This window comes from Macaca thibetana, chromosome 5, assembly GCF_024542745.1.
Source record: "Macaca thibetana thibetana isolate TM-01 chromosome 5, ASM2454274v1, whole genome shotgun sequence".
Lineage (NCBI taxonomy): Eukaryota > Metazoa > Chordata > Mammalia > Primates > Cercopithecidae > Macaca > Macaca thibetana.
Window position 1 is genome coordinate 66,640,675 of NC_065582.1, and position 20,128 is coordinate 66,660,802.

General features: G+C 40.3%; 1 protein-coding gene across 5 annotated transcripts in view; it reads right to left on the reverse strand.

The window, feature by feature from the left end:
• The window catches only part of SPATA5 (spermatogenesis associated 5), a 410,493-nt gene that overhangs the window by 370,577 nt on the left and 19,788 nt on the right, over window positions 1-20,128 (reverse strand). The window lies entirely within an intron of this gene.

Genomic DNA, 20,128 nt, shown 5'->3' on the forward strand with positions numbered 1-20,128 from the left:
TTCAGCAATAAAAATGGACTCCTGCTATACAGAATAAAATGATGAAGCTCCCAAACCATAAAACAAGTGAAAGAAGAGAGGACAACACAGGCAAAACTGATCTATGGCATTCAAAGCCAGGAGAGTAGTTGCCTTTTGGGTTGAGGTGAGCACGCAGTGGCTGGGAAAGGGTCTGAGAGGGGTACCACGAAGCTAGTAATGCTCTGTATCTTGATCTGAGTGGTGGTTACACAAGTGTGTACATTTTGGAAAATGCGTGGATCTTTTAGCTTATGCTCTGTTATGTATATATGTAATACTTCAAGAAAGAAGTTTATTTTTAAAAGTATGTAAAAAGTGTGGTGAAAGGAAAAAAAACTATAAATAAAGCAACAACACAGAAGCTGGTTCAAATAAGAGGGATGGTAGTTTTAGAAATTATAAACTGCAATTTAAAATGAAATATCATTGTACCAGTATTAGCTCATCAATTATAACAAACGTACCACACTAAGGCAAGACAGTAATAATGGGAGAAGCTGGGAAAAAGGGAAGTTATATGGAAATGATCTGTACTTTCTGCTGTATTCTTCTGTAAACCTAAAACTGCTCTAAAAAAAGTCTATTAATTAAAAAAAAATTTAATAAAATGAAAAAACTCAGTTCTAAGTATCCATATGCATATATACAATGAAGTTTATTCCTTAATATTTTATTACTAAAACAGGAAAATATTTTTATTTAGAGTACTTTATAATCAGATTAAAACCATGATGATCTAGGGAAAAAAAATCCATAAAAAAGGTTTTGGAGCTGGATACAGTGACTCACACCTATAATCCCAGCACTCCAGGAGGCCAAGGTGGGAGGATCACTTGAGGTTAGGAATTTAAGACTAGTCTCGGCAATACTGCAAGACCCCATCTCTTTAAAAAAATACTAAAATCGGTTTTGGGAATTTTCTATAAAGAAATTCTGATCAGGCTCAGAATCACTGCAGAACATATTTATAAGCTGACCAGTGTGCAAAATATACTAGAATACAAAATATAGATTATATGATTTACAGTACTCACAGAGAGTTTTGATTTGCCAGAATATTTTATACAAACGAATATGTTTGGTATGAAAGGCAGCGTGACTAAAGAAGAAAAACAAAACTTGAGGAGAGATAACAGCATTTTTTACATGCCATTACTTTGATTTTTTTTTTAAGAGACAAGGTCTTGCTCTATTACCCAGGCTGGATTGCAGTGGCACGATCATAGCTGACTGCAGCCTCAACTCCTAGACTCAAGCAATCCTCCCACCTCAGCCTCCCAGGTAGCTAGGACTACAGACACACACCACTACCACTGGCTAATTAGAGACTCTAATTCTCTTAGAGACAGAGTCTTGCTACATTGCCCAGGCTGGTCTCAAACTCCTGGCCTCAAGTTATTCTCCTGGTCTGGCCTCCCAAAGTGCTAGGATTACAGGTGTGAGCCACTGCACCAAACTGGTTTTGAAAATATTTCTAAAAAACAGTTTTCAGTAATGGAACCACTGTTCTTATATTTCTTGCCAATTCCATTACAATTCATGTTAAAGGAAAGCAATTATTCAAGTATTATTATATTATAAAGCCACTGGGAAGATATATTCATTAGCCACGGGAGTTACTCTTTCATGGGCACTCTTTTCAATATTAACTCATCTATTCACTCAAAATATTCAACAAGAACCTCCTAGACATAATTACTTTATTAAACAAATGTACCGAGCTCTTACATATGAGGATGCACAAGAAGGCAAATCAATCTCTCACTGCGCTAACAGTCTAATAGGGGAGACACATCATAACACATAGTTATTATAAACTATGCCAAGTACTGTGACATGGAAAGAACAAAGTGGCACAAAAACACATGTCACGAACATCGAACTCAGTTTCAGGAAGGATTAGTTGACCTAACAACTCTCACAGAAATCATTTAGTACATTCCTTTATTTCACAAATGAAAAACTGAAACATATATCTAAGTTCAAGTAGTTAGGCCTGAAAAGTGAATTGATGTTAACCTGATAAAATGGGAATTGGGGCCAAAGAGGGAGCCAACTATTCCAAGCAGGGGGAACAGCATATAAATAGAGACGAGACGGAGCATAGCACTTTAGAGATTAGGAGACCCTATAGAATAATAAAAGATAAAATCCCAAGTCTCCAGAGTTCAGTCTTATACATATGAAAGAACATGTTTAAATAAACCTAAATCCAACTTATTAATTCATTTGTAAGTATGTGAGGATATAAAGTATGGTGGATTGTTAGAAATGAGAAAAGAACAAAAGGTAAGTTTACTGATTTGCAAAAGCTATGCCATAAGAGATCCTGGAGACCCCTGCCACAGGCCTTCAGATTCTTTCCCACTCTAGAGTATTGATTCTGGACTCTAAATAAACGTATCCTATTTTACACAACAAATGTTATTCTTGAAAATAACATGTAAGTTGAAAAACAGAATTTGTATAAATTAAATGTTAAATATATTATCAAGAGTGAAATTAAAGCTCCTCGGAGCTATAATACTAATGCAACCAATCCTCCATGGCTCTAGGTCTAGCACTAGCTCAGGCACAGCTTTAAATAAGACTTAGCCCTTTTGGCCATCAGTTACCTCATTTACTAAATGAAAAGATTAAAATATATTTTGTCTAATCATTCAAATTTAAATAACTTAAAATTCTATGATACTAAGTTTAAATTACTGGCCATCACCATTTCTAATAAGGCCATACTGGAATCTACACTGAAAGGTTAAATTTTTAAAAATACATATATTTTTAGAAACCTGAAGACAATTAACTAGAAGAACAAATGGACACATGTACATCAAGGAATATGGTTGAAAGTAAGTCATCAACATTTCCTCTTCTCACTAACTTTGGAGTTAATTTTTTTAAATGTAAGCAAATACAGAAGCAATACTGCTATGTTAAGAAACACAATTTTGAAATAAAAAAAGAGGTGTGGCTAATTCAACAAAAAAATGTATCATTTTCTTTTCAATACTTTATTTTCCAATGCTCTTAACATTTTTAAGACTGGAAAACAAGATACCTTGAAGGGAAGAAAAGGCAAAATGCTTTAGGGAGCCAAATGTCAGCACACTGTTTCCAATGTATGACTTGTATATGACTTGTTCCCCCTCAAGCTCCACATCAACCAATTCTTGACAAGAGCAATTATTCTAAACCCATGCTCTTCAAAACCATCTGCTCCAGATGCAATCAACAAACATCATCTTGTCCCATGTTTATAAAATCCTACAATTTTATACTCAATACTTGCTAAGTTATACATTATTTTTGAGATTACAATTAAGCTCCTTCATTAGAAACTAACAATAAAATTAAACTGATCAGAGAAGTTAATAATCCCTTTTAGAATTACTACCTGCCTACAGAAACTTAATTACATGAAAAGGTAACATAAAACTTGGACATCTGGATCTCATATTTAAATTCTAAAAGTTGAGCATAAAATTGGCTAATAATATACTCACATATATGAAAACAAGGCAAGTATAACAAAAATCTAAGTCTCCTTTTTTTAAAATGTACTTTCCTCAAAGTATCAGAACTCCAGAAAATTTGTTTTATTTGGAGTCTTTATTCTCCCTCAACTTTGTATTAAGTATAGACAAGGTGGTATCACTTGCTGTACCACTAGGAAAGTTCCATTTCTCACGGCCCATTAATAAATAAATTTTTAAAAAATCAAATAGAATATCCTTGAAGGTTATTGTAGTTCTCACCTTATTTATATTACAAGTGACTGCTGCAACTTAAACTGATCAAAGGAACCAGGTCTATTCCAAACCCTCTATCACTTTCAAAAGTTGCTATTTTAAAAGTAATGGTACTGTGGAAGGCACATTTGTCTCCAGACCTGAATCTTGAGTCAAGGCTTATTTCTCACTAACTGCTTGAGTTTAGATGTATCACATAGTCTCTCCTCATCTGTGAAATAAGGTAATGTACTAAATTATCTCTGAAAGAATATTCTATTATTCTATTCTGGTGCAGTTTTTGCAATTACTTTTTTTTTCTTTTGAGACAGAGTCTTGCTCTGTTGCCCAGGCTGAAGAGCAGTGCCATGATCTCGGTGACTGCAACCTCCTCCTCTTCCTGGATTCAAGCAATTCTTGTGCCTCAGCCTCCCAAGCAGCTGGGCCTATAAGCATGCGCCACCATACCCGGCTAATTTTTGCATTTTTAGTAGAGTCGGGGTTTCACCATGTTGGTCACACTGGTCTCAAACTCCTGACTTCAAGTGGCCGCCCACCTCGGCCTCCCAAAGTGCTGGGATTACAGGTGTGAGCCACCATGCCCAGCCGCAATTACTTTTGCACCAACCTATAGTTCTAAAACATCAAGATTAATTCACTTCACCAGTCCTAGGTTTCAAACTGCCCTAAATACAGCTTCCATTTTCAAATTTTTCATATTTCATCATTTACCTACCTGGCCTAACAACCTTACTAAAATACCGCGTTTTTTTGGGTTTTTTTTTTTTTTTTTTTTAAAAGGTGCTTAGAGTACAATTCGTATGCCAAGAGAGGCTGAAGATTCACAGCTGGGTGGACTAAATCAGCGCCCAGGTAAGAGGCAAGTAACCAGGAAAATAATAAAGAAATGTAGTTAGATTTGGGTTTTACTGGAGACAGGGAGGAATGACAAGGAGCGAGGACTAACTGTATTTATCCCTCTTTTACGGAAAGCATAAAAACTCTAAATATTAATAATAACACACCAACAAAACTAAAAAAGAAATTGACAATCACTATATCTGCTTCTTCAAGTCTCGATCAATCACCCTTCAATTTATTGCAATCCAGCAGCTAGGTACAAGACACCACAAGAATTTCTCTCTTCCAGGCTCCCATGACCTCCCAAGTAGGGAACTAAGCACTTTATGTAACTGTGGTCTCCACTATGATCAACACCGTTGATCCTGTTTCCACTATTTATTACCTGTGTGATCTTGGGAAAGTTCCTTGATCTGACGTAAGTTTCCTCGACTACAAAATAAAGAGAACCTCAGAGAGTTGCTGTGAGGAAGAAATGTGTTAGTACATACAAGGTGCTTCAAACAGTGGTTGACATAATCCAAGTACTCAATGAGTGTGAACCAATACCATATTATTTCCTCACTAAATGCTTACCTTATTTCATCTGAGGCACCACTTCTTTGGGTTCTCTTCCCAGCTCTCGAGCCACTCCTCAGTTTCCTGTTCAAAATATTTTTTAACAACCCAACCTTTGAATGACAATATTTCCCAAGACCTTTCTACTGTGTTAGCATTCTGAAAGCGCCCTGATCATTCACATAACACCCAACACACTGTATTGTACTTATCTTACACACTGCTCCATTTCCCTGTGAGTCTTGAGTTTCATGAGGAGAGCCCAAGTCTATCTTATTCCTTGAGGTAGCCCCACCATCCAGTGCAGTACCTGGCTCAATGAATGAAGGAACTCTACTCACCTTCTGTTAGTGATTTCATTCTTTCTACAGCTTCACCATGTTAACTACTAACAACTCCCACGTCTATATCTCTAACCTAGACCTGTCCTCATCTTCAAAACCTATAATTCAAAGTCTTCCAAGTTAGACAATATAAAAAATATAGATGAGAGGTGAAAAAGAAAGACTAGCCAGAAGAAGGTATTTCAATAGTCCAGACAAGAGCTGATGATGGTGTGAACTGTGGTATAGCAGTGAAAGTGGTTAATTTTTTTAAGAGGTCAAATTCTGAATAAGCATGAAAACAAAGCTGACAGGATTTGATAAAAAAAAAAAAAAAAAAAAAGAGTAAGAGAAAAAAGAATCAAGAATAACTCTTAGAAATAACTTTTATTTAGATAGCCTGGTTTTATTTTTGTGATTGTTTTAATTAGAAAGAGAACCTTTCCTCAAGTTTTATATTTTTGTAGTCTTGGTAAAACAACCCAGAAAATTTTGTACTAGCCAAGTAAATAGTATATGCCATTTAGAGCTTAAACAGAATCAAAACTACCACCTCTTTTTCTGAAACAAACCATTCAGTTCCAGTCATCTCAAATGAGTAGCAAAAGGAATACTAAAATACCCACTTAACTGATAAAAATAATTCCATCTCTATATAATACCCATAATATTTACACAGTAGGACAAATCCCAATATCACAAATATAATATTCTATAACTACATTTCAGAATTATAAAACAGAGGAGAAAATTCATTGCTTTATGAAATATGCTCCAAAATTACTGCTTATTTATCTAGCTACAATAATACATCCCTTATAAAATGCATTCATTAGAGCAGGGGTCCCCAACCAACCGGCCATGGGCTGGTACCAGCCTATTCGGAACTGGGCTTCACAGCAGGAGGTGGGCAGCAGGCAAGCAAGCATTACTGCCTGAGCTCAGCCTCTTATCAGATCAGCGGTAGCATTAATTCTCATAGGAGTGTGAACCACACTGTGAATTGTGCACGTGAGGGAACTAGGTTGCCTGCTCCTTAAGAGAATCTAATGCCTGATGATCTGAGGTGGAACAGTTTCATCCAGATACCAACCCCACCCTCTCACCCCAGGTCCATGGAAAAACTGTCTTCCACAAAACCGGTCCCTGGTGCCCAAAAGGTTGGGGACCACTGAATTGGACAGACTGTCATGACATATACATCAATTTAACTTGTATTCCTACTACTCTTGCTCCATTACACACCTACAGTGAACTCACATCTGGGATGACCCAAAGTTCAGCAAGAAAATCTGTCAGCCAGGCATGGTGGTTCATACTGGTAATCCCAGCACTTTGGGAGGCTGAGGCAGGCGGATCACTTGAGGTCAGGAATTCAGGACCAGCCTGGCCAACATGGTGGAACCCCATCTCTATTAAAAATATAAAAATTAGCCAGGCGTTGTAGTGCGTGCCTGTAATCGCAGCTACTCGGGAGTCTGAGGAAGGAGAATCACTTGAACCCAGGAGGCGGAGGTGGCAGTGAGCCGAGATTGCACCACTGCACTCCGGCCTGGGGAAAAAGAGTGAGACTCCATCTCAAAAAGAAAGAAAATCTGTCAAGGAGGCTACCCAAAAACAAGCCGTGTCTCTAGTCTGCATATTCTTATTGACAGGCAAGATTTTTACTGATTCAGATTCAGTGAAAATCACTACTTTAGCAAAGCAAAGGATTCTGCCAGATTTCCCTATCTCTTGTACTAGGATAACCAAGAACACTTCATATCAGAAAAATTGCCAAAATCCAAGTAAGCTTCTACCAGAGAAATGCACAAATATACATAAAATACAATTTTTAGCAAATGTTTAAATATCAGTTTTCCAGAGGCTAAAGAAGAAAAGGAAAAATGAAGTGACACTTACCAAGGGCCTATATAAACCATCACCACTGCTGCCAGGCTATATTACTAAACCTCATAAGAACACTTAAAACCATATAGTGTTATCCCTACTTAGCTGGTGAGGATATAAAACCCAAGAGGTTGAACACCTTGCTCAACGTTTATCAGCTGATAAAGTATAATGCTAGCATTTGAATGTAGAGCTCACCATAGGCTTTGCAATAAATCCCATTATTTCCCTGGACTTTATTTTAAAATATTAAATTTCTACAGTATCAATATTTTAATTCTTAGAAAACAACATTGACAGAATTGAAAAAATAGTAAAAAATATTAGAAACAGAACCTTTCATAAGAGTGGACTATTACATACATAGCAGATGCTCCATAAATCCCTGTTAAACTAAGCTAGTTGGAGGTGGAGGGACAAATGAGCTAAAAATATCTCAGAACACTGGACAAGAGATAAAATTTTCCATCTCAGAAAAAGTTACAATTATTAGATTCAGAATTGTTACTAGATGGATTTAAGTGCTATAATAACAAAATAATTATTTAAATATGAGTTTTAATTCTTCCTGTTCCGTTATGCTACCTTATCAAGGCCTGAGAATTTGGTAAGAACATGTTGAAATGATGTGTAATTAACAAGGATGCTGAAGACAATTCTTAGAGATGCAAAGCAAATACTTCCTTTCACTATAAACAAAATGACTAAGTCCACTTCTTGAAGAAATCAAGATCTATTTATATTCACTCTCCTGAAATGGCACAGGCGGCCTTAGAAGGATAAGTTTATAATAAATCCCTATATTTGGAAAACATTGTTGTAAGCATCTTCTAACATTCAACAGAGTTTATAAAACTCATGTCACTGCTACATAATTAACATTTCATGTTTTCCCAAAAAATGCAGTATGCTTATCTATATTGTTAATTTAAAACATTACAAATTTTGAGGGAATTAATAAAAGGCTATGCAACTAATTAATTAGAAAGGCAGCCTAATCCCAGGAGGAATACAAACATAGACATTAAATGTCAGGATGTGTTAGAGTCTAGCTTGTAAACAGCTTGTCCATTTGAGATAAAACATTTCAAAATGCAGCTGCTCTCTGCTTTAAAAAGGTGAACTACAAAACATTAGATCTCTGGACAAGTCACGACATATCAAACCACACTCTAGCTCAAAAATTAATTATAAAGAAAATCTAACTTTTGAAAATAAGCTTCACACCCAATCACAAACACCAAACGTTATATCTGCTCAGATAATGGGAGATCTAAGGGTTGAAAGCAACAGTACCTATTGCAGTACTTCCAACTTTCATATTCATTATGGGAATAAAGTTAAAAGATATGAAAAATATTTAGTGACCTGGAATAAAAGATTAGAGATGTTGAGAGTAAGCACACTGCGAAAGATGCATTATCACTCTCGCAAAGTATGGATTGTAAACTTTCTGTCCTCTGAAAAGGCATGTGCAATCTACATAAATAGTACAGAGGTTTTGTAGTTGTATCCTACAAACAATAACCTTTAGATTACAGAAACAATCAGGAAGCATAGCTCACTATGTTCTAAGAAATTCTGAATCACTTCAATTCATGCCATTACTAGACATACGTGCACAACTTTTGTTAAAAAGTACAGAGCTTCCTTCACTATGCGGCAGTCCACAAGAGGGAAAATCATCAGAGAAACAACATACAAAAAGCACAAACACGCAGGTCCACAATCTTAACTAGGAAATACACATGTCTCTATTCTTACTTGTATTCTCAATTGTTAATTAACTGTTTTACTTGTGACTTTTTTTTTCAGAATTATTTGCCACTTTTAAAGTTTTATTCAGAACCATTATACATAACTGAAAAACAAACTCAGACATTCATTTTCCCTTGAGTGGCAAAGTTAAATGATAGTTTGGAAGAGCACATTACTATCACAAAAAAACTTCTGGAAGGAAACTCAACACTATTAGAGATAGTCAAAGAATTTCATTCCCTAAATTTAATCCAGTTATTTAAATCAGTTACAGAGAATCTCCAAAAACTGGGTAGTTGGTTGCCCTAGATCAGTGATTCTCAAAGTACAGTTCTTGGACCAGCAGCAATGACATACCTGTAAGTTTGTTAGAAATGCAAATTTGGGGCCCCACTTGGATCTTCTGGACCTACAGGAATCAGCAGGATAGACCCCAGAAACTGTGTTTTCACCAGCTCTACAAATGATTCTTACATAGGTTGGAGAACCACTTGCCCAAATCAGCGAATCAAATGCCCAATCACAGACAAAGGCAAGACTGGCTGCTTCAAAATCACTTGGAAAACATTATAGATCCTGCCTCTAGCTTCCTAACTCCCTTAAACACTTAATTATGAGTGGGAATGTGAGTGCAAGTGTGAGCTTGAGTGAGTGAATGTGTAGTTTCCCAGGTGAGCCTGACGTATAATGAGGTTTAGGAACTAATGCCCTATACGTCAAAAGCTCTCGAAGTGTGGTCTCCAGATCAGCCGCATTAGCACCAGCATCAGCATCACCTGGGAACTTGTTAGCATTCTCAGGCACCAGCTCAGACTTACTGAATCAGAAACTCTGGGGGTGGGATTCAGTAACCTGTTTTAGTATATTCTACAGGTGATTCTCATATAATAATGTTTAAGACTCTTTGCTGTAAGTGATTGGTCCTGAATTAAAAACATGTGAAACAAACCTGAATTCCGTGGGGAAGAATAAATAGAAAGAGACAGATTTAACCTACATACCCAGAAATACATCTCCTGGAGATGGAGTCTCTTAGTGCCAAACTCACAAATCTGGTCAAGATGCCTTAACTACCCATATATGCCAGTGGCCATTTACGAGCACTCCATTTAAACATAGAACAACGGGTGAACAATGAAAACACCTCCTGAAAAGCATTTGTTTTAAACAAATGTAGTTAAAGGCCATATCAGAGCCAAAGCTTAGAAATCTGTCAGTGGGAAGGCAAAAATGGACTAAAATCAGTTATTTAAAGCAGCCTGACTGTCCCACATTTTTGAAGATTACATAGAACGTATAACTTGCTCATTGCTACTTATAAAGGTAGCAATAACCACTTAAGAGTTCTTTCGTCAGCACAAAGCAGGGATTTCTGAAGGCAACAAAGGGTGTAAAAAAATAGATGATTCCCAAGGTGTTTACAAACAAAACCAAGCTCAACTCTAAAATTAATAAACACTATTCATCTCTATCAAGGGTGTACAGGGTAATAACTATGTCTCTTAGATTTTACACACATTTGTCAAATTATTCTTCAATTCAACTAATCAAATACTTATTGAGCACCTATAATATACCAGAAGTCATTAATATTGCCTCCAAATATTAAGATATTACCATGACTCTTTAAAAAAACAATTATTCTAACTTTCTGGGTAATTCTAAGATCAGTGTAATGATTGTGACTGCCTGTACCTGCCCAAGAAAACTTACCATGTTTAACAACAACAACAACAGCAACAACAAAAACAGACGTGAGTTCAAACTTGTGTAGGCAGTTATTTCAAAGGACTGAGAGCAACTCAAAGTATTCCCTAATAACTGTTGTAACCTGAGGTGGAATGCAACACCAAACATCTAATTCTTTTTATTTAAAGCTAAGAGAGTTGTTCAAATCTACCACGTAGAATGAATGCTCTTCCCTGTGCTCAATGCACGCATCATAGAATACAGGAATGCTGCTGTATGTTCAATAAGTGGGATACACTTATGCCTATTCTATAGCACTTGGAGCATAGTCCTACCACTTCAAATGCTTATAGATTCACAATTGTTTCAGTTTTCTAAGTCACATTACTAATCAAATTGATAATTTACTCAGTCTTTAGTCAGAAATTATAACTGTTCCAATGAGAAAATGCAGTGCACTTCACAAAAAACATTAGTCTGCTTTATAGCACTGTTTCTAAGAACACCATGGGAAAACCCTGACTACCTAAGTGTAAGTCATTCATACAGATACAAAAGAGAAGACCACTGAAAATAGCTGATGAGGCCTTAAGAGGCTTAGGGCTTTTTCTTTAACTTCTTTCTCCCTTTCCTTTTTCTAATTCTTCCTATCCTTCTTTTTCTTCCAATTTTTTCTTGTTCTCCCTTATGTCCAGGGAATGTCATAATGCATTATGACATAAAATATCATCTACTCCAATCTCCTCAATTTACAAACGGAGAAAACTGAGGCTCAGATAAGGCACAGAACCTGCCTAAGATCACAAGCCTGATTTTAAAAGCAGGTCTGTCCAACTCTCAAAACCTATTCTACACTATACCACCCTGCCTCATTAGAAAATTTTCTTGAAAAAATTCCAGCATACTGTTTTTAAACTTTATTCTGCTATATAAAGTAAAGAAAATGATACTACATAATACAACATACACTAGTATTTGGGACAGTATACACAAAACCACACATATTTTCCCTACTGGATTCTGTAATTACAACACTATCTTTTTAAAAACTACTCCTCACAGGCGGAGCTTGCAGTGAGCTGAGATCATGCCACTGCACTCCAGCCTAGGTGACAGAGCGACGAGACTCCATCTCAAAAAAAAAAAAAAAAACTACTCCTCATAATCTGCTTCATTGCTAGATTAGGGGAAAATAGATCAGTTCAATACCTAGATATTTTCTACTTTATAAATTGATCCTACCCTTAGTATCATAGGCTAAAATTAAATTATAAAGTCTTATACCCCTCTGAACAAAATCCATGTTTTATTAGTTTTAATTAAGAGCATGAAGTTGAAGTAAGATGACCTTGGCTTTAAATCCCAGCTCTGCTGGATACTCACTCTGAGGCCTTTCTTGAGTCTGTCTGATACTTCTATCACAGAGTTGGTAGGAGGATTCAATCAAATAATGTTTTCCTTTTCTCACTTTCTCACTGTAGAACTCCTACTTTAACTTCTTCTTAGATGTCATTTTTTCTGTTTAACCACAGTATTTCCTTTCCTCACAGAAGTCACTACATTTTAACATTTTTTTATGAGTAGTTTATCATTACATTTGTAGTTGTTTACAAATCTCTTTCCTTCATCAACTGTATGTTTCTGGACAGCAGGAACCCCAGACCCTTCTAGAGTGCATAAAATGTATTAGAAAGTCAAAAAGTCTCTAGTAAGGCATGGTGAACATTGAATACTTGCCTAGATGCCACAGGCAAGTCCTACAGAGCAACACCTACACAGCAATCCAGACTCTTCATTACCACCTAATGCAATGAAAGAAGCAAAATTATCTACTGATACTTCTGCTTTTTGATCCCTACGTAATCCATTTCTATGACCAGGCCCACTAATCCCTGTGAAGCTAGAAGCAGCTTCACAGAAACTAGACAGAATGGGACCCATTCCTAGAGCATAATGTACCCAAAGAATGTTTGCATTTGCCTTGATAGTCTACATAACCTGCAGTCTCTCCCAACTGTGATTCCTATAACCTAGAAATTGTAATGATCAAATAAAATGAAAGAAAAATGATTTTCTCCACCAAGAGTAAGATATTCAAAGATTCCTAAATATCTTTTCCAAGTTTTCTTTTCCTAACTGCTTTTCCTTCCTGAGCCTCTTTCCCTACATATATCAGTCCAGATAAAAGGTCAAAAAGACTAAAGGCAGGGTCTTCAAAGCCTACTAAATTACACAACTATGAGTCAATGATTTGGAGGTAAAAGTTACTGTATTTGTATTTCTGAACTAAAGCTCTAAAATAACTGCTATGGTTTGAATGTCCCTTCCAAAACTCATGTTGAAATTTAATTGACATTGTTATGGTATTAAGAGGTAGAACCACTGGGAGGCGATTAGGCCATGAGACCATAATGACATTATCCTCAGGAATGGATTAATGGCATTACGGTGGGAGTGGGTGTATGGCAAATGCACCTGAGAGCAATAACTTAAGAAAAGAGGGTTGCCACGTGGAGGCTGCTGCGGGGAGGGTGCCAAATAAAAGTGCTATATAAGCTGCATGCCTTTTGCAAGCAGCTGAGGTTCTCCTGTCTAGTTCACCACCACTGGACTGTCCCTGTATGTTAGTTCTCTCTAATAAAACCCTATGTCTTGTTTGCTAGCTCCAGGTCGCTTTTGCCTCTTGAACCTGGTGCCATCCTTACAGAAGTTAACAGGGACCCAGTACCACAACTGGTGAACCGAGTAGGAAGGTGGAGAAAAATCTCATGCGCACCAAGACCATAAGATCAGGAAAGGCGAAATCCAAGCGGGGAATCCCAGGCTGACCAGCACATTTATGTGGGGCCCAAAAGCCACTATCCTTGATGGATTGGCCCAATGTATGAGTACAGAACACCCCAAAAACACCAAAGGGTCTGGAAGAGCTGTTGCAGGGGGCAGATTTAACTAAACAAAAGTTAGATGCCTGAGCTGTGGCAGCCACGACTGGCTGGCAATTCTTGACAGTGCTCCCAGCAACCACTGGGGCCGAGTTCCAAGCACAGGCCAGGGGTTGTCCGTTATAGGAAGAACTATGACTAGAAAGAGATGCCAGACTAGCTCAAGCCAAAACATCAGAGACCCTACTGTCCCACCTGCAGAAACAGGATGACAAAATGGAAATCCTAGTTTGTCAGGCAGCCTGTTTGAAGGGTCGCCAGCTCCCATGCCAAGTTAGGACTGTATGACTAAATCTTCCTAAGTCCGGGGACCCAATGGAGAGCTCTAGTGAGGAGCAGAGTGAGGACTGGGATAAGCCCATAGAGGTCCTGTCCGCTCTACCAAGATAAAGTCAGACCAATGGTGCCCACAGGGAATAGACCCACAAAACTTGTCTCTGACTGAAAGACGGCAGTACCACAATGCAGCACTATACCACTGGGGAACTAGTGGAGCTGGGCAGAAGCTGGGTTCAGGAAGAAAGAGAGACAGTTGATTGAGAGGTGGCTTCTCTGTCTATGGAACATGAGGATGGAGGCTGTTATACTCTCCAGACTCAAGATGAGTGGAATGGCATCCACTGCATGACACCCAGCCCTGAGGCAGCACCTCTATGGTGCCAATAATGACAATCAGGCCATGCCCCTCCTTAGCTGGGTGGTTGTGGGCTGCAACGAAGCATGGCCAGATGAGGGCAGTATCCCCACATCTCCTTTGCGATGGCAGACTATGGATGAATTGCAGGACATCCTCTGGGAATTAGGGATGAAACATGCTATCTATGCTGAACATCGCCAAGGTCCAACAAAGAGCTTTTCACCGCCAACATGAAAGATACCATCTTAGTCTACACCCAACCAGTGGTATGGTGTGCTAGTGTCTATCCAGAGTCCCCCAGTAGGACAGCCAGTGTCTCAGGTGGCCCAAGCAGCCAACAACTTACAAGAAACTGTAGGCAAAGGGTATATGCTGCTGGGATGAAAGACAAGGGCGCCAAAGAAAAGGAGATGGCCAAGGGGCCCATCAGGGTGACTGACCAACAAATGTGGCGCAACCTGGTAATGGCAGGAACAGCTACTATGAAAATAGATAAACAGCCTAATACTGTTCTGGTCAGACTGCTCACACCAGAAGAGTGCTTCACTAAGGAGCCTCAGGTTCAGCCCACCACTCTTCCTGCACAGGCATGCCAAGTGTCAACTCCATTAAACTGGATGAAAGCCAAGGCCCCGGAATCCTGGTAAGAATAATGGTGGCCAGGGTACCTGGGGACTAGAGGCCACATGTAGAACTAACTATATATTGGTTGCCTAAGAATAAACAGACTGTGCATGCCCTAGTAAACACTAGAGCCAAATGCACTTTCACATATGGTGGCATTCATTGGTTCCAAGGGGCTAAAATAGCAATAGATGATTATGGAGGGGGATCAGACAGGTTGAACTGAGTATTACAAGTTGGGAGACTGCCACCAAAACCCTATTTAGTATGGAGAGCTCCCATCTTGGAATACATCTTGGGAATGGATATCTTATCAGGCTTGACCCTCCAAACAACTGCTGGGGAGTTCTGACTGAGAGTGGTGAAGCATGTGATCAAGGGGAATGTGAAATGGACACCAATACAGCTGTCAACCCCACACAGCAAGTAGTAGCACTGAAGCAAAACTGCCTGCTGGGGGAACATAATGAAACCACAGGGATTGTTAAGGAGTTAGCCCAAGGAGGCATTATAAGGCCAGCACACAGCCCATACAACAGCCATGTATGGCCCATGTGGAAGCCTGATGGGACATGGACAATGACAGTAGATTACCAGGAATTAAATAAGGCAGTCCCCCCAATGTATGCCCCTGTTACCAATATCACCTCCCTTCTAAAGAGGGCAGGAGAGGCACTGGACACACACCACTACCACTTTGTTACTGATTTAACCAATGCCTTCTTCAGCATCCCCACTGCCCCAGAGAGTCAAGACCAATTTGCATTCACCTGGGAAGAACAACAGGCCTTTACCATCTTGCCCCAGGGATATTTACATAGCCATGGAGGTCTTGGAAGGGGTACATGTTTTCCATTACACTAATGATATCGTGCTAACTTCTGAGTCTCTTTCCAGCTTTCAATTTGCACCCCCACACCTTGCTGTCTCATCTGGCAAACAGAGCATGAGTGATAAACACAGACAAAAATCCAGAGTCCAGGCTTATCAGCCAAATACTTGAGTCTGCCATTATGGATAGGGTACAGGCCTATTCACATCCTGTGACACCAAAGCAGCTATAAACCTTCTTAGCACTCCTAGGGTATGGGCATCGTTTTATTCCCCATTTGGCCCAACTCCTTAGACCCCTATACTGTTTAGTCAAGAAGGGGGCCCACTGAGACTAATCCACGAAGGAGGATGAGGACTTTGAACCAGCTGAAGTCACAGTGAAATAAATACAAGCCTTGGGAGTTCAGGTGCAGACAGCCTTGTGAACCAGATGTAGCCAGTTACCCTGGGGGGGTTGGGTGAGGCTTGTGGCAAAGGCAAAGACAGGCCTTTAGGATTCTGGTCCCAGCTACGGAAAAGGGGTGAAGTTAGACATAGTGTGATGGAACAACAACTCTGTGCTATACATCATGCCTTACAACAAGTAGAGGACATTACAAAGGGGGTCCCAATGCTAGTACGCACCCAGTACCCCAAAGCGGGTTGGCTAAAGGGTATCTTCCAGAAACTGAAGTCTGGGAATGCCGAGACACAGACTGTGGCCAAATGGCATGCATACCTGCAACAGAGGAGCACATTAATAGCCCCTTAAGCTCAGAGATCCATTCGGTGCTTGGCCCTGTCATCTATGTAACAACTGTCACATAGTCTTTAGGGGAAGCTGCTGAGCCTCACTAGATGCTCTCCTTCATACAGGACGGACAGGGCCCAATGTCTGACCAGGCCTGGTACACAAACATCTTGTCATGAGGCAATCCTTGCACTTCAACAGGCATGGCCATCCAGCCATCCACTGACAGTATCTGGATGGATATAGACCAAGGACATAGCAGCCAATGAGCTGGGCTACAAGCTGCCAGGATGGTCCTCCTCTATAAGCCAGACCCAACAGTCCTGTGTACCCACATGTGGGTTGTCTGAAGTTAACAGGCATCCGGCATGACATTCCTTAAGGAAAATTGTGATTCTCCAGTACACACTTCTTCCTGATTTCCACAGCACGATGTATCAGTAAATATTGTCTTCATCAATACTGCCACCAATGCATCTGATTACGTGTGTGTGTGTATGTGTGTGTGCGTGTGTGTGTGTGTGTTCTTTGGAAAAGTCTGATAGGATATAGTCATCCCTTAGTATCTATGGGGTATTGGTTCCACAACCCCTGAGATACCAAAATCTAAGGACAGCTCAAGCCTCTTATATAAAATGGCATAGTATTTGCATGTAGCCTATGTACATCCTCCAATATAATTTAAATAATCTCTAGATTACTTTTACCTAATCCAATGTAAAGGGACTCAACATGTGGCTACTACAATGGGAAGCACAGGACTAGACAGTAGCAGGTCACCTCCTTTGGGGTACTGACATGTAGAAGGACATTCCCCATTGCATCCGGGGGATGCATAAAATGATCTACCATGTGGATTCCCACACTGCATCTACACCACCTGGAAATCAACAGGCAGACAAATTAACCTGCATTCATCTCCTCAAGAGAGTCCCCACAGACGATGTGGTCAACTGGTTACGAAAGAAGACAGGACATAGGGGACAACTTACCCTTTGGGCCATAGCAAAGAATTGGAGCTGCCACTATGATACAAAGACACAATACACATCTGTCAGCAATGTCTTACCTGTGCACAGGAACACCGCAGGCCCTTGCCACCTCATACCAGAAAGATCACCCGGGGCCAGAGCCCAGCACAACGGTGGCAGGTAGACTACATAGGATCTTTGCCCCTATTGGACGGCTGCCACTGTGCCTTAACTTGTGCAGAAACCTGCACAGGGCTACTGCGAGTATATCCCAGCAAGCACACCACCATAAAAGGACCAGAACAGATTTGTGCAGCCTACAGAGTCTCCATCAATATTAACAATGGGCCAGGCGCAGTGGCTCATGCCTGTAATCCCAGCACTTTGGGAGGGCGAGGCGGGTAGATCACCTGAGGTCAGGAGTTTGATACCAGCCTGCCCAACATGGTGAAACCCGTCTCTACTAAAAATTAGCCAGGCGTGGTGGTGCACACCTGTAATTCCAGCTACTCAGGAGGCTGAGGCAGGAGAATTGCTTGAACTTGGGAGGTGGAGGTTGCAGTGAGCCAAGATGGCAACATTGTGCTCCAGTCTGGGCAACAAGAGTAAAACTCCATCTCAAAAAAAAAAAAACAAATTAACAATGACCAGGGCTCGTACTTTACCAGATATAAAGTACAGGAATAGGCAGAGGCCCCAGATATCCACTGGCATTTCCACCTGCCATACAACCCTACAGCAGTGGGGCTGACTGAACAAATGAATGGACTGTTGAAACAACTCCTATAGGAATTGGCTCTGTGGACACACCGCTTACCAGCAGCTGTGCACAACCTGAATGAACATGCACATTCTCATCACCCCATCGTGTATACTCTTCTAACACAAGGATGTGATACCACCATCAGGATCCAGGTAGATAGGATAAGGAACAGCACACCTTTGCCCCCAACCTGGGATGCAAAGTAACTTGCTATTGCCCTTGCCACAGGACCGACCTACTGGGGAGCACATCATTACATGGTTCTGGGAAATGGCAATCCCAGCCCGATGGTTCAGTTTTTCTGCTCCATGGTGGAATGGCCTAGAACAGGATATATAGGTCACACCTATTTTATACCATACTCTCCGCTGTAATTCTAAAATAATGAATCCTAGTCCTCCCTTGTGCAAGGGGATGAACATCCTCTCATGAAACATTATACCTCCACTGTCTTCCTCTGGCCTCCTGCAACACATTACAGAGGGGGGCCAGTCCATTTGGTGTTGTAAACCAGGCATCAGGCTGCTGCCAGGGGTGGTGCTCTCTCAGAATGACACAACTCCCCATGTCTTGTTAAATGGCCAGGACTTGTCCTTTCTTATACCCACTAACCATCTCACCTTTTGCCCATAGATGGTGTGCCACAAACCTCTCTGCGGACTGGGTGAAGATGGTTCTCTCTCTCCAGAAGAGAAGAGACTGCTGGGTCTGCAGAGAGCTCCCTCTCTCCTCCACTGTGGGCCTGCCATGCCACACCGAGGCAGCTAACATGAGTGCCTGGGGCCACTTCGACACTTGGTGTAGTGACCTTCACCCATTTCCCTTCAGTGTCAACAGCACCTCATGTAGCAAGTTTCCCACCACCGACATGAGATGGCATATTTTCCGCCTGGTAAGGGAGCAAGTTAATGTCACTCCCACTGTAGGCAGGCTGTACACGATGATGGGCTAGAGTGGATGACAGCAGTGCAGACAGAAAGAGTGTGTCATGCACCCTTCTTTGTAAAATCGCATGGCCCTGGACATCTTAACTTCCCCCACAAGGGCGGAACCTATAGATTAATTAAAACCTGTTGTGTATGTATTCCTGATGACTCTGACGATGTAACCCAGGCCATGCAGGCCTTAAATACCCATATTTCCACCACAGAATCTAAGTCTTAAAACCCTATAACCACCTGCTTTAATCAACTCCCAAGTCCTTGAAAAACTTTCTATGAAGTATGATTGTTATTATATTTGTTATTCTTTTTTGTTGTAGTTTATATTGCTGCTGCAGCATCTGACTGTAATGCTCCTCCACATACCTGGCCCCAGGGATATCATGACAGAATGGCATAAGAATGTGAGGGCCACACAAGGGTATGCTAGTGCAGAGTGTATGGCAGATGCAACTGAAAGCAATAACTTAAGAAAGGAGGTTGCCATGTGGAAGGTGCTGGGGGGAGGATGCTAAGTGAAAATGCTATACAAGCTACATGCTTTTTGCAAGTGATTGCAGTTCTCCTGTCCAGCCCACCACCACTGGACCACCTTGTAAGTAAGTTCCGCCAAATAAGCCCTAAGTTTCATTTATTGGCTCTGGGCCTCTTTTTTGGCCTCTCAAACTTGGTACCATCCCTACTGAAGTTAACAGGGGTCCGGCATGATACTCAATTTTAAGGAAAATTGTGATTCTCCAGTTTACACTTCTCCCTGATTTCCACAGCACAGCACAATATATCAATAAATATTGTCATCATCAATACTGCCACCAACTGATCTGATTATATGTTCATGCATGTGTGTGTGTGTGTATG